The 14,535-nt window shown below is 42.3% G+C and overlaps 1 protein-coding gene across 1 annotated transcript in view; it reads right to left on the bottom strand.

Annotated features, from left to right (window-relative positions):
* LOC146788598 (tenascin-X-like) overlaps positions 1-14,535 on the bottom strand; it is a 694,637-nt gene that overhangs the window by 515,884 nt on the left and 164,218 nt on the right. The window lies entirely within an intron of this gene.

Here is a 14,535-nt window from a genome sequence, read left to right on the forward strand (position 1 = left end):
ATTAGTAAATGGATATCTTTGAATCTTCACGAGGGTAAGACCCTACACAAGGTAACTACAGTAAGTCAAGCAACTCTAGTCAAGTTGCTACATTTGGAACTTGCATTAATAGTCGTAGAGAGCTTGCCGCAGCAAAAAATTTCCCAAAAATAAAAGCATAGCTCGAGGATGCGGTTGGGATGCCGAATTACACTTCCCAAGAGACAAAGGAAATCGGTAGGCTCTTTGGATTTCCTTGTCCCAATCCCAGGATTGAAGTTCAGGAAATGAAACTTTATGAAGTGAGATCATGAATTTTCTGGGATCCTCTTTCCTGGCCCCCTCCGGAATCCCTAGGAAGCGGAGATTGTTACGTCTCTGTCGGTTTTCCTGCTCTTCCAGCTTCCACATTAAATCCTTAACTTCCCCTTCATGCTCGTTCGACTTAGTTTTCAACGAGGAGACATCCTTCTCTAGTTGTTCTGTTCTTTCTTCAACTGAGGCCATTCAATCAACAATTTCGGCACAGGTTTTGCCCACTTTCCTAACTGCCCCTTGCAGTTTCTTTGCTGTGAGACGACTTGGCTAGACCTACAAGTAAGCGGTCATTTGATGGCATAACTTTTTTCACGAGACCTGACTTTGCACATGCAACAGTGGAGCGCCGGTGGAGAATGCAGCAGCTGTTTGATCCCTTTCAAAAACTTGGGGCAATGGTATACCTCCAAAATCCAGCCAGATTGAAAGTTGTCCATCAAGGGGTTACCCGCAGTTCTTTTTCTGAAATACAGGCGAAAGAGTATTTAGAAGAAATTTCGGGTAATAAGTAAAGGAAGAAGGGGGGGGGAAATATATTTAAAAAAAACTCTTGGGTAACAGTGGCTCTAAACTAAATTTAAGGGATTCTTTGCTGAATCAAGCCCCGCGTTAGGGTATTCGCTTTGTCGGTTTTGCTTACTTGAAGATTACTCGACAGTGGGGGAATCTTAGCGGGCAGACGGGTGTTGTGTTTGTCGGATGCCACATACCTGGCCCTGTGTTGGCCAGGTAACCTCTAATAATGGTGGTGGGAGGAGGGGGGGGCAGGGTGGGGGGGGCTTGGCTGGGCAGAGTGGGTAGGGTGGAAGGTCAGACAGGTGGCTATATTGACGTATGCTGTTAACTGGTATATTGGAAACAGTAGGTTATGGTGTAGCAAAGGGGCAATACCAAGATCACATGACATAATTAGATGGGGGTCCTCAAGGTGCTATCCTTAAATATTTGTGGCTTAAATGACCCTAAAAAGAGACAAAGGGTTGCGATAGGCTTACAAACCATGGGTGAGAATGTCGTATGCTTACAGGAAACTCACATTGAGGGCACACAGATACATATGCTAAAAACACTGGGGTATAAACTGGTTTATGCAACTTCACAAGGTGTGCGGATGCGGGGGGTCGCTATATTAGCTAAGGGCCCAGGGTACATTTTTAACCGCTCTAAAGCCAATAGATTTGGCCGCTGGGCAGTGACGGAGTGTCAAGATGGACAGGGGCAAAAGACCACTCTCTGTGCTATTTACGGGAGCAATAATGACGACTCGTCAGTCTTCCACGAGATTTCTAATGAACTTACGCACTGGCCTCTACCCTTAATGGTCTGCAGGGATTTTAATATTAATCTCCCCAGCGACTGGTCTTTAAGGGATGATTGGCAGTACAAGGGCCGGAAACCTAGAGTGTTTAAGGCAATGAAACATATGTGTTATACACATGGGCTTGTAGATGGCTGGCAGACCTTAAAAGCTAATGATCCTGGTTATACCTTTTTTTCTAACCCGCATCGCACACACGTAAGGATAGATTACATATTGATGTCCAACTCATTTAGATCTAAATTTCAAATTGAGAAACTTCCTCGAGTTCTCTCAGACCATAATCCTTTAATTTGCACCATAGAAATAACACCCGGAACAATAACACCTATTTCCTGGACATTCAAAAAATCCTTGCTTTTAGATGATTTGTATTGTGTCCACATGAAAGAGTGGATTCCTAACTTTATAGAGGACAATATTGGGAGTGTATCAATTGAAGTAATGTGGGACGCCTTAAAACAGGGATTCGAGGAGAAACAATGCAATACTCATTAAAGACTAATAAAATAGCCAGGGAACATCTGAGAGGATTGCAGGAAAATCTTCGACATGCTGAAATGGAGTTGATAAGCGTAACTCGAGGGAGCCAGGAGCTAGAAGATATAAATAGAATTCAAAATTTGGTGGCAATTGCAAAGGCCGAAATTACAAATATTTTTACTGCTTAAGCCATAAAAAAAGCAACTGCTCATAAAGAGCTAGTCTATGAGGTTAACGAACAAGTTGGCCATCAGTTGGCTATTCGTATGAGACAGCAGGCCTCAGTAAATTTGATACGGGAAATACAGGACCAGTGGAAGGCCAAATAACTGATCCGGAACGAATTAGAGAGGCATTTTGGAGATTCTACAGCACCCTGTACACCGAAGAGGGGGGAGGGATCCAGATAAAATTGAGAGCTATTTAGATGGAGGAGGCAGATGATCAGTTTACCTTAGATGAAATTCCCAACAAAGAAGAAATTGTAACTACAATCCAAAACTTACCTAAAGGCAAAGCAACCGGATTGGATAATATACCATCGGAATTCTATCTAGTATTTATAGATCAGATTAAAGATATTCTATTTGACCTAATAATACACATTTTTAAAGGGGGACAGCCTCCAAATTCTTGGTCTAGGGCAAAGATAGTTATCTTTCCCCAAAAAAATAAACCCCCGGATCAGCTAGGCTCATATCGCCCTATCACACTAATAAATGCAGACTCCAAATTATACTCAAAACTGTTGGCAAATCGAATCGCCCCGATTATTCATAAAGTAATTGCCAAATACCAACATGGCTTTGTTCCAGGGAGATCAACCACTAATCACATTCAGAAAGTGATCACCTTGTTTGATAGTATGGATTGCACCGGAGACCCTATGGCATTGGTCCTTCTCGATGCCGAGAAGGCCTTTGACAGGGTCTTGTGGCAATTTTTGTGGGCTGCTATGTCTAGGGTTGGGATTAACCGAGGGTTTATTCATGCTGTGCAAAAATTGTATGTGAATCCCAGGGCCATGGTAATGGTGAACGGTAGCCTTACTAAAGAGTTGATTATATCTCGTGGAACTCGACAGGGGTGCTCATGTTCGCCACTGCTCTTCGCGATCTATATCGATTCCTTTATTCGTAGACTAGAGGGAAATATCGAAATAGCACCGATGTTGTCACAAGCATACCCGACTAAGATCTTGGCCTATGCAGACGACATTGCTTTTGTGACCCCGGATCCTAGCACAGCTATGCCGGCTATCGAATGCGAGGCTAATAAATTTGGGCTTGTATCCGGATATGCACTCAATCAGGGGAAAACACAGATCGTGCTGAAGAACAAAAGCGAGATGTCTGACCCCCGAGTTGTGGATAAAGCTATATATTTAGGAATTTGTATTACATCTAAACTTGAGATTCTGGTGGATTTAAACATGAAGCCATTGCTGGGCACCATACAGAAAGATCTTCGTAGCTTAGACAATTTACATCTATCCCTAATCGGCAGGGCTAATGCCTTGAAAATTATGTTTTTCCCTAAGATCCTATATTTATTTAGGGCAATATGCTTAGAATTTTCAGATCAATGGTTTAAATCTATGGAACGCACCTTCTCGAGTTTTATGTGGGCGTATGCACAACCTCGCCGTGCGTATACATTTTTGACCTTGTCAAAGGAAAGAGGAGATCTGGCTCTCCCAAATTTAAAAGCATACTATTGGGCATCTGTGCTGCTCTATAGTCGTGAATTATTACAGAATACTGGGATAGAAATGACACCAGGGGGTGATTCGCCATCTATTTTCCAATTAACATTGGGCAACAAAAATTATGGATATCTTTGGCGACATCTTCATGACAGCTATCATGAAAAATTGAAACTAAAAACATTGACAGGTTTAGGGTATGGAAAAATGTGAGAAAAATGCTGGGTATTGGACGAATATCATTTTATACTGCCTTAAGGGATAATCCGGATTGCCGGAGATTTTTAAAGATAAGTACTTCAGCAAGTGGAACGAGGCAGGTATAAATCACATTGGGTGCTTCCTCTCCCCTGCAGGGATACAATCTTTTGAGCAACTTAGGGAAAATTATCGATTGGACCGGCGGAATTTCTTTAAATATCTTCAAATTAGAGACTTTCTAATCCGATGGGTGAAGGGAGAGACTTTTCCGGGAAAAATAACTCTTGTAGAAAAATTAATTCACATTAGGAAAAACACAATTGGGGGAATATACTCCCTTATAAATTCGCGGTTTCCGGATGATCTGGAGAAAATATCTCAGAAGTGGCAGGAGAAAATTGACATAACTATGGAAAAATTGTACTCTGCATACTCCTTGTTTCAAACAATTCTCATGTCAACAAAACTCCAAACGCAATTCTATAAAACATGCTTCTTTTTATACTACACTCCAGATAGGATCGCTCAATGGGGGAGTGTCAAGGGGACATGTTGCCCAAGATGTATGCTATTTAATGCTGACTGTGTGCATATTTTTTCTACCTGTGAAGGACTAACATCTTTAAAACAAAACATTGAGAAGCTTTTATCGACTGTACAGCAAAGAGAGATTGTTTTGTCCAGTGAAGTCATATTATTGGGATCGACATATCCTAGCACCCCCAGGCCGGGTCAGGGACTTATCTTTATAGCTATGGTGGTTTTAAGAATGTGTATCGCCTCGGCCTGGTTGGATCCCAATGCACCGTCTTTTCATCAATGGCTGGCTAGGTCTCTCGCAATCTCCAATCTGGAGGCTGCTATTTATAAACGGATAGGGAGGATACGGCGTAAAAGGGGTTGGAGAATTTGGTCCCCATTAATAAAAGGTGTCAATCCCAAAATAACACCTAGAATATTGTGAAGTATAATGAACTTTATGATTTAATAGAAAGTGGTAGTTTACAGGGATAATGTACAATGTAACATGATCATGAACTTGTGCGAACATTCAAATCTTTGTTTTTCTTGTATTGTATTATTAAGTGTCTGACCTGGGTGGGTGGGGGGTGCGGGTTTGGGGTATGTTTAACTATGGTAAAATCAAATAAAGATATTTAAAACAAAAATGGAACTTGCATTAATAGTAATTGTTCCTCTTCAATGGTTAAATGTAGCATGCTAGCCTTACTATCTACTGCATGCATCAGAGGGCACCCTTAGCAACCTATTAAAGTAGAAAACATTTGCAGTACCTGAGAAAAACTCCACTTTCACAATAAACCTTACGTTTGCTTTTGGATAACTTGATTGCAAAATAGAACACTTGCAATCATGGACTATTTAACAAATTAGACATTTTTTAAAACATGCAATTTCAAGATTTAAGGGGTCATTACAATGGCGTTCGAGCCGCATCCGATAGCTCGTCAGATGCAGCCCGACCGCCTTCTCTTGATGCGGTCTGACCAACGCATTACAATGCGTGCAGTCGGAGGCAACAGGTGGAGGGACAGTCCGATGCCTGGAGCCAGTCGGACCGTCGGAGCATCAGTAATCCCTACAATAGGGATGGTGCCTGCTCCAGCACCGCCGTAGAGATTACATTGTCCCTTTCTGCTGCCCTTTCATGGCGGTCCACCTGCCATGAAAAGGCAGGCCGAAAGGGACTTTGGCGCCCCTAGCAGGGTCCCCTTGCCCTCCGCTATGGGGCATGAGGGGCATCTATGGTGCTCCACTAAACATTCCTGTATCATGTGGCAGGCACCGGACGGTGCCCGTCGCATGGTGCAGGGATGTTTTCACAGAGCGAACTTTCCATTGTGGCGTGTGCTGCAGCTCACAGCACACACCCCAATGGAAAATATACACTTTGCCACCACCGGCAACGAGGTCGCATCGTAATAAGGGCAGCATGACCCCCAACTTCAAGTCAGGTGATCCTGCTTCCACTACAGTGCCAGTCGGACAAAAGACCGACCTGCATCGTAATGATGCCCTTCATTTTTCTGTTGACGATTTCCATTGCAAGACACTAAAGCTGTATGAATCATTTTTAGAAGTCATAGTGTATAAGTGCCCACAAATTGTTTTTATCACTTATATTAGATAAAGAGTTATTCAGGTCACAATCACACTCAGAAAGGGCATTATTCTTCTGAATGCAGATACATTTCCTTGGTCCACTTCAAAACGCCAGAATAGTTTGCAGCTTACTTCATAGAAGGTTTCAAGATTTAAATTTTTCAAAAAATGTTATACCCTGCAGTTGCAATATCACACAACTGTTATTTATTTCCTCTGTATTTTAAATGTAACATAACATGAGCTGATGATTTGAGTTCTCTAATATTGTTTCATTTTTTAAACCTTTTAAATTGTTATTTGTAATGATGTATGGAAAGAATTAATCATTTTTAATATTTAATAACTGTTGATCTCAGTTGAGGCCTAAACCAAAAAACTTGACTTTCACTTTGTTATGAATACCCTTTCCTAATGGACTACTTCCAGAAACAGCTGAGACTAAGAATGTGTAGTGATACCCGGTATTACATCTGTGATGAATACAAAACTAATGAAGATGATCACATTTGAGGTGCGATTTCTAACACTTGTATCAAATAGTAGCTTTTGTAGGTGCAAGCACACAACCTTGGCCAACTCCTACCTTTTAAGGAAAGGTCTTAGTGCATTCATCTTCTTGCCTATAATGTACTCTTTGCATGGTACTACTGTGAAAGACCTTACCAGCTCATAATAAATTGTTGTTAAGACCTTGCAATTGTAAGGTACGTCACAATTCTTCTCGTGCATGACAGAATGACTTTGAAAATAATATGGATTCACCAAAATATCATCGAAATAATATTGATTGCAAAAATATTGCCATTCTATACTCAACCCGAAAAACAAATGAAATATCAAAAGCAAAAATGTTGCTGTATAAAATATCTAAATTTAACAGTATTGAACACCCAAACATTGAAATACAAAACATTGTCTACTATTTAAATATGTACACAATATCAAAAATATTGAAACACACATTATCAACAATATAGTGAAGAATAGGAAAATAATTATATTTTAAATCATAAAATCAATAACTAAACACACAAAAATGAATTATGAGTTAAAACAGGAAACATTAAACTATTCATATATAAAACCATATCTATTGACAATACATATAGTATTAATATAAACATTTAAAAAAAATCAAACATTAGTACTGGAAAATAAATTCACAACACACATACAACTAATTAAAGTGCATTTAACATTTAAAATATAAAATGAATACAACAATCCAACAAAGACACATACTCAGAATTAAAACAGAAAAACTAACTAGCATCCTACCAAAATGAAAATAACTGAAAAACATTTGAAACTATATAAAAAGTATTCAATAAAATTTACCATAATACAAACAAACCGATTAAAATATAAACCGTATTAAGTAAACAGTATTAAAAGAGCACACAACCTTACTGTTTTTCACAGGAAAAACTTAACAACTGTAAGAAATAGACACAGTGCTAGGTGCATGAAGAAAAAAAAGAAGGAGGACTTCAACAAAACAAGTCAACTTCACAGGTAGGTTTAAAAAGTAACTTAACTACAATGCAGGCTAACATATTCTTCAAACACAATTGTGTAAGTATGTTCCTAAACTCTGTCTTTAATTATATGTATTATTATTTCGATGTCAAGGAAGCATTCCAGTGAAAACAAAGTAATTCACAATGAAACCTCCAACTCCACACTCACAAATGCGTAAAAAAGGCATTTTCAAAGTAAAATAAAAAGTTATAAAAACAAAACAACCCCTATGTTAAACTTAAATCTAAAACCCTAACAACTAACCAAACTTGAATTTTTAACATAAAACTAAAACAAACATTTTCTCACCAACAGACAATTAAAGCCAACCTGACCTAAATCTTGAATGCATCAAAGACAAATGAAGAAAATGAAATGAAATGAAGGATTTTTCAAGCGCGACATAACACGAAGGTATCTAGATCCTAACGACACCAGAGGATAGTTATTTCCAGCATGATGTTACTGGAAAAGCCAGGTCTTTAAGCGCTTCCTAAATTGGAGCAGATTGTGTTCATTTTTCAGGCAGGTGGGCAGGGAGTTCCAAAGTTTAGTGGTGGTATAGAAGAAACATTTGCCTCCCAATTTTACTTTGGAAATCTTGGTGATGGCAAGGTTGCCACTATTTGCCGATCTAAGTGATCTGCTTGGGATGTAAGGTCTGAGGAATTGAGATAGTTGTTGTGGGCCCTTGCCATGCATGGCCTTAAATGCAATGCAGAAGGCTTTAAACTGGATGTGTTTGCTTATGGGCAGCCAATGTAGCTCTGCGAGAGCCTTAGAAGCTGAGTTGAAATGAGAGAGCCCAAGCGGAACTTTAGCGGCGGCATTTTGAGTAGTCTGCAGTTTTTGTAGACTACGTTTGCTTGCACTGGTCAGATGGGCATTGCAGTAGTCCAGTCTTGAGCCAATCAAGGCTGTAACTACTGTTTTCCTAAGTTCTAATGGGTTGAATGGTAATATTTTCCTCAGGATTTTAAGAATGAAAAAGCATGTTGATGTAGTATAGTTGTTCTGATGTTTGAAGGAGAGCCTGGCGTCAAACCAAACTCCCAGGTTCTTGACCTTATCCGCTGGTGTAGAGGAAGAGCCCATGTGACTTGGCCACCAATTGTCTGACCAAACAATAGGTGTGTTGCCAAAGAGCATATCTTCTGTTTTTGAAGTATTGAGCTTAAGACAGTGTGTCTGCATCCACTTCCCTATATGACTTATACAGCATTTAAACCGGGATGCAGTGTCCGCTGACGGGTTATTGACAGACACTATGATTTGCGTGTCATCAGCATAGGACACCAGCATGAATCCAAACATTTCTATCAATTTGTCCAACGGGGTGACGTAGAGATTAAAAAGAGTGGGGCTCGATGAGCCCTGAGGCACTCCACAAGGGAGTGTGAAGTCTGGGGAGACAAATGAATCAAGTGCTAAGGATTGTGTCCTGTTTGACAGGAAGGATCTGAGTAAGAGGAGTGCTTTGTCCCTGATTCCCAGCGAGGCAAGGTGATCAACAAGCACATCGTGCTTAACAGTATCGAATGCCGTTGAGAGATCTAAAAGGATCAGGGAAGCACACCCACCTTTGTCAAGGGATAACCTAAGTTCCTCCATAGCTGTAATTAAGGCCAGTTCCATACTATGGTGAGCCGGGAAGCCAAATTGTGAATGATCTAGGATATCACCTTCCATGAGGAAGGCAGAAAATTCCTCATTCAGATACTTTTCTATTATTTTAGCCGGGAACGGTATCCTGGAGATCGCTCTGTAATTGGAGGGTTCGTCTGGGTCCAAATTATTTTTTTTCAGGATTGGCAATATAGAGGCTCTTCTCCAGTCAGTGGGAAAGGCTCCTGATGAGATCATAGACTTAAAGATGGGCCAAAGAACAGGTCCCACAATTTCAGGGACCAGATGTAAGACTTTACGAGGGCAAGGATCAGAGGGGGATTCTGACTTAACTAAGGAGAGAAGGTCAATAGTACGGTTAAGAGAAATTAGTGGAAACGTAGATAGGATGGCTGTGTTGATTTGGTGGGAAAAATTGGCACTTGTGTTTTTATCCATAAGTGCAAGTGAATTGACTTGGTTGACTTTTAATTGGAAAGCGTTTGCTGGATTGTTGCAGAATTGCCTACTGTTGCCTTGACTTTGTATTTCAGGAAGCTTGGAGAGTTTTTTTACCGTTGCAAACAGTTTCTTTGCACAGCCCTTAGATGCTTCAATATTTTCTATGAAGAAGTCACATTTGGCTTTAAGAATGTGCTGCTTATAGGTTTGCATGGCCAATCTATATTCGGATTTGGTTTGCTCATTGTTGGCTAGTCTCCATTTCCTTTCCAGTTTCCTACAGGTCTGTTTTTGCTCTTACAGAGATTTCTTAAACCAAGGTTTGGAGCTTCTAGTGGAGTGCCGTGTAGTTAGGGGGGCTAACTGATGCCCTGCGTGGTAAATCCAGGAGTGATAATTTATAACCGCCTCATCTAGGTTTTCCGAAGTGGATTTACATGAGCCTTGTAGGGTCTTGCTCAGTTCATCTCTCTCAATTTTATTCCAAGGCCGGAAGCTGAGAGCATGGGTTGACTTTTTGAGAGGAATCAGACTTTAAACAGTACTGCTCTATGGTCTGACCCAATAAGTGGTAGGGTTTTATTCCATAGAAGGTTAGGAAGGTCGGAAAAGATTCCATCTAGGCAGTGCCCCGCGGAGTGGGTTTTTTCTTTGACCAGTTGATTGAGTCCTACACTGGCCACATGGTCTAAGAGGACCTCTGTATCTGTGTCTGTGGAGTTTTCGAGATGAAAATTAAAATCACCAAGGACACTATAATTAGGTGATTTTGCTTTGGGTTCAAGGAGCTGGCCTATGGAGTTAAAAAAAATTAGATTTAGCCAGTGGTGAACGGTAAATGAGAGTGCCATTAAAACGGTTGTCGAGCTTGATTTTGATGGTAGCTATTTCACCTTCAGTGAAATAGGGGAATGCATTGAACTGAATATTAAGACTATTTCTAGCTGTGAGTGCTATGCCCCCCTCTTTTCCCAACTCTGTCTTCCATATAAATGTTGAAACCATCTGGAGGGCCTACGAGGAGATCTGGTTCTGATGAGGAGTCAGCTCAGGTTTCTGTAATAAAGGCTGTATCGATGGCGTGCTCTTCCATAAGGTCATGCAACGCTAAGGCGTTTTTGATGAGAGATCATGTATTATTGAGTAGGCAGCGAGTTATAGCATAACTGGTGTCAGAGTGTATTTGCTTAGCTTGCCAGCATCGTGTTTGAGGTAGGGGAAGACTATAAAGCACAATTGTGCAGTGAGGGCATGCATGTTTCCCTTGAATCTGGCATGGGTAATAGGGGGTGCTAGAACAGGGTTTACGTGTGGTTTTAAGGTGCAATAGAGTTTCCCTTGAATACTGTAGTGGTAGGCCTCTAACGCCATCTGGGGTGGGACCTGCATAGTGCCTGACACTGTGCGGGGATCGTGTGCAGACGGGTGCGCCGAATTCACTGCGTACGTCGGCTTAGCGTCCGCTGCAGCATGCAATCCGTATAGAACCGGTTGTCAAAGGCTAGACCGCCAACTACCGAGACCGGAAGTGAGGGTGGGAGTAGATGTTTCAATTAGATTCGAGTCCCGCCCTCCGCTCAAACGGCACAACAGCCACAGGGGATCGGGTAGGGACTAAATGGTAGTTAGTACATCTAACACAGTGAGTAAGGTGTAATGTTAATAAAACTTAAACGCAATTAACACAGCGGTAAAAAGGCTAAATCTGCGGTTATAATAAGCTAAAAAATGTTTAGAAACAGACTAAAAGTAACAATCAATCAGCAGAGGTCCAACACCCGACAGCACACAGAATGCGCCCCAGTGTTTCTGTCCACTAGTGCTGTGCGTCCGTTGCAGCATGCAATTCTTATAAAGCCAGTTGTAAAAGAGCTAGACCGCCAACTACCGAGACCGGAAGTGAGGGTGGAAGTAGATGTTTCAATTAGATTCGAGTCCCGCCCTCCGCTCAAACGGCACAACAGCCGCAGCGGATCGGGTAGGGACTAAATGGTAGTTAATACATCTAACACAGTGAGTAAGGCATAATGTTAATAAAACTTAAAGTCAAGGGCAACTTGAAGCAACAGCACATATGTAAGTTAAAATGAAAAACATTTCAGAGCATGTTTATTCTGCACCCCAGAACTATGGGACAACCTGCCTGACTTCTTCCATGACAAGATCTCGGCCATCTACGAAAACTTTGAACGCCAACTCTCCGCTGGCGACCGCATCAACCAGCTCATGCCCACAAACACAACCCTAGAACACCTGCTCACCCACTGGGACATCCATACCACAGAATACACTATATCCAGCATGACATTTGTGCACTCTGGAGCACCCATGGACCCCTGTCCCTACTACGTTTTCAAACTCGGAAGCAAGGCAATCGGTGGCAAGCTCAGAAAAGTCCTGAACACCTCAATCACTGTGGCTTCCTTTCATAAGGACTGGAAATACGCAGAAGTGTGGCCCTACCCAAAAAACAATCTGCTGACTCCGCCGAATGAAAGAACTACCGGTCTATCTTTCTGCCCCCCTATCCAGCAAAAGTCTACAAGAAAGCAATCAACCAGCAACGTACCCAACACCTAGAACACCACAACCTCCTGGACCCCTGCCAATCCAGATTTAAAGCTAACCACAGCACGGAGACAGCCCTGATTGCAGTCACCGATGACATCAGAGCCCTTCTAGAACACAGAGAAACAACAGCCCTCATCCTCCTGGACCTGTCAGATACATTTGACACCATTTCCCATCACATCCTGATCAAAAGACTCCACCACATGAGGATCCAAGGGGATGCCCACAAATGGATCACCTCATACCTCACCAGTAGAACCTCAATGATCCGTCTTTCATCATTCACCTTGCAACCCAAGAAGATCATCTGTGGAGTCCTCAAGGATCATCCCCACAACACCCCTTCTTCAACACCTACATGACTTCCCTTGTTTACACCATCAGATCACACGGATTCAACATCATCTCCTACACCGACAACACCCAGCATATCCTCTCACTGTCTGAAAACCCCTCCACCACCAAAGCCAACTTCCACAGATGCATGATAAACATTGCAGACTGGATGAAAGACAACTGTCTCAAACTCAGCACAAACAAGAAGGAAGTTCTTATTTTTGGGAACAACACCTCGCCATGGAACGACATATGGTGACCTGTGGAACTCGGTTCACCCCCTGCCCCAACAAATCATGCCAGCAATTTTATTTATTTAGGTTACTTATAAAGCGCTAACAATCATCCCGAGGGATATCACGGCGCTGCGATTGCTACAGTGAGGATGCAGTGGGAAAAAATAGGTGTCTTTAGTCATAGTCAGGGAAAAGAAAAGTTTTCAGTTGTTTCCTGAACGCCAGATGATCCTCTGTAAGTCGAAGGGCCATGGGAAGTTCATTCCACTTCTTTGCGGCAACGTGGGAAAAGGCTCGTTCACCCATTCTGGCTTTCTTTACCCTCGGTATGCTGGCCAGAGCCGCGATTTGTGAGCGGAGGTGTCTAGTGGGCGTGTAGAACCGGATCCTGTTTCTAAGGATGAGAGGGCCTGTCTCATGAAGTGCTCTATGAGCAATGCACAGCATCTTAAAAGTTGCTCTCTGCTTCATCGGAAGCCAGTGCAGATCTCGCAGACAGTTTTTGGCCGAGTCATATTTCCTTTTCATACAGATGGCCTTGGCTGCTGCGTTCTGAAGTGTTTGTAGCTTGGTGAACAAATACTCCGCCATGCCAACAAACAGAGAGTTTCCATAGTCCAGCCTGCTCATCAAGAGAGACTGAATTAGGATCCTTCTGCAATCTAATGGAATCCAAGGAAAAACTCTTTTGAGCATTTTCAGGATCGCAAAGCCTTTGCCGCATATAGCGGCTACATGAGCTTTCATGGAAAGGGACGTGTCGATCGTTATCCCCAGATTCCTTGCTGTTAATGTAGGGGCTGGGGGGATGCCCAATGCTTCGGGCCACCAGGTGTCATTCCACATTTGTGTGTGGCCTCCAAACAGCAATATCTCTGATTTGTCTGCATTCAGCTTGAGATAGTGTTTATGCATCCATTCAGCCAAATCTGAGAGGCAGCTCCTAAGTCTGTCCTTGGAATTGGTCTTCTCATCCAGGACTACCGTAAGTTGGGTGTCATCTGCATAGGAGCAAATTTCCACCCCCCATTTTCTGCCAATTCCGGCCAGAGAAGACACAAAAACGTTAAACAGAGTAGGGCTTAACGAAGCCCCCTGTGGGACCCCATATTTGATGGTCCGGGGGGAGGATGAGAACTTGCCCAAATGCACCGATTGGGATCTTTCCAATAGGAAGGACCGCAACCATCCCAGTGCTCTGTCCCTAATGCCTCTGGTGGCTAGTGTCTCCAGGAGCAATTTGTGTGGGACGGTATCGAATGCCGCCGAGAGGTCCAACAGGATTAGGGCAACTGTTTTCCCCTGGTCCACCAGCATTCTGATGTTATCAAGCACGGCCAGGAGAGTTGTTTCCGTACTATTGTTGGCCCTAAAACCTGTTTGCGTACTGTCTAATAAATTATTAGTCTCGAGAAAACTGACCAATTTTCTATTGACCAGTTTCTCCAAGACTTTCGACAGGTAGGGAAGCTGGGAAATAGGTCTATAATTGGCCGGATTGTTAATGTCTAGGCCTGCTTTTTTTAAGAGGGGGGTGACTATGGCATTCTTCCAACTGCGTGGAAATTCTGCAACTTCTAACGAGTGATTCAAAACTTGAGTTACTGCAGGGCAAATGAAGGGAATAATTTGTCGGAAGATATGATGGGGGCACGGATCCAAAGGAGAGCCAG

Source organism: Triturus cristatus, chromosome 11 (assembly GCF_964204655.1).
Source record: "Triturus cristatus chromosome 11, aTriCri1.1, whole genome shotgun sequence".
In the NCBI taxonomy this organism is placed as follows: Eukaryota; Metazoa; Chordata; class Amphibia; order Caudata; family Salamandridae; genus Triturus; species Triturus cristatus.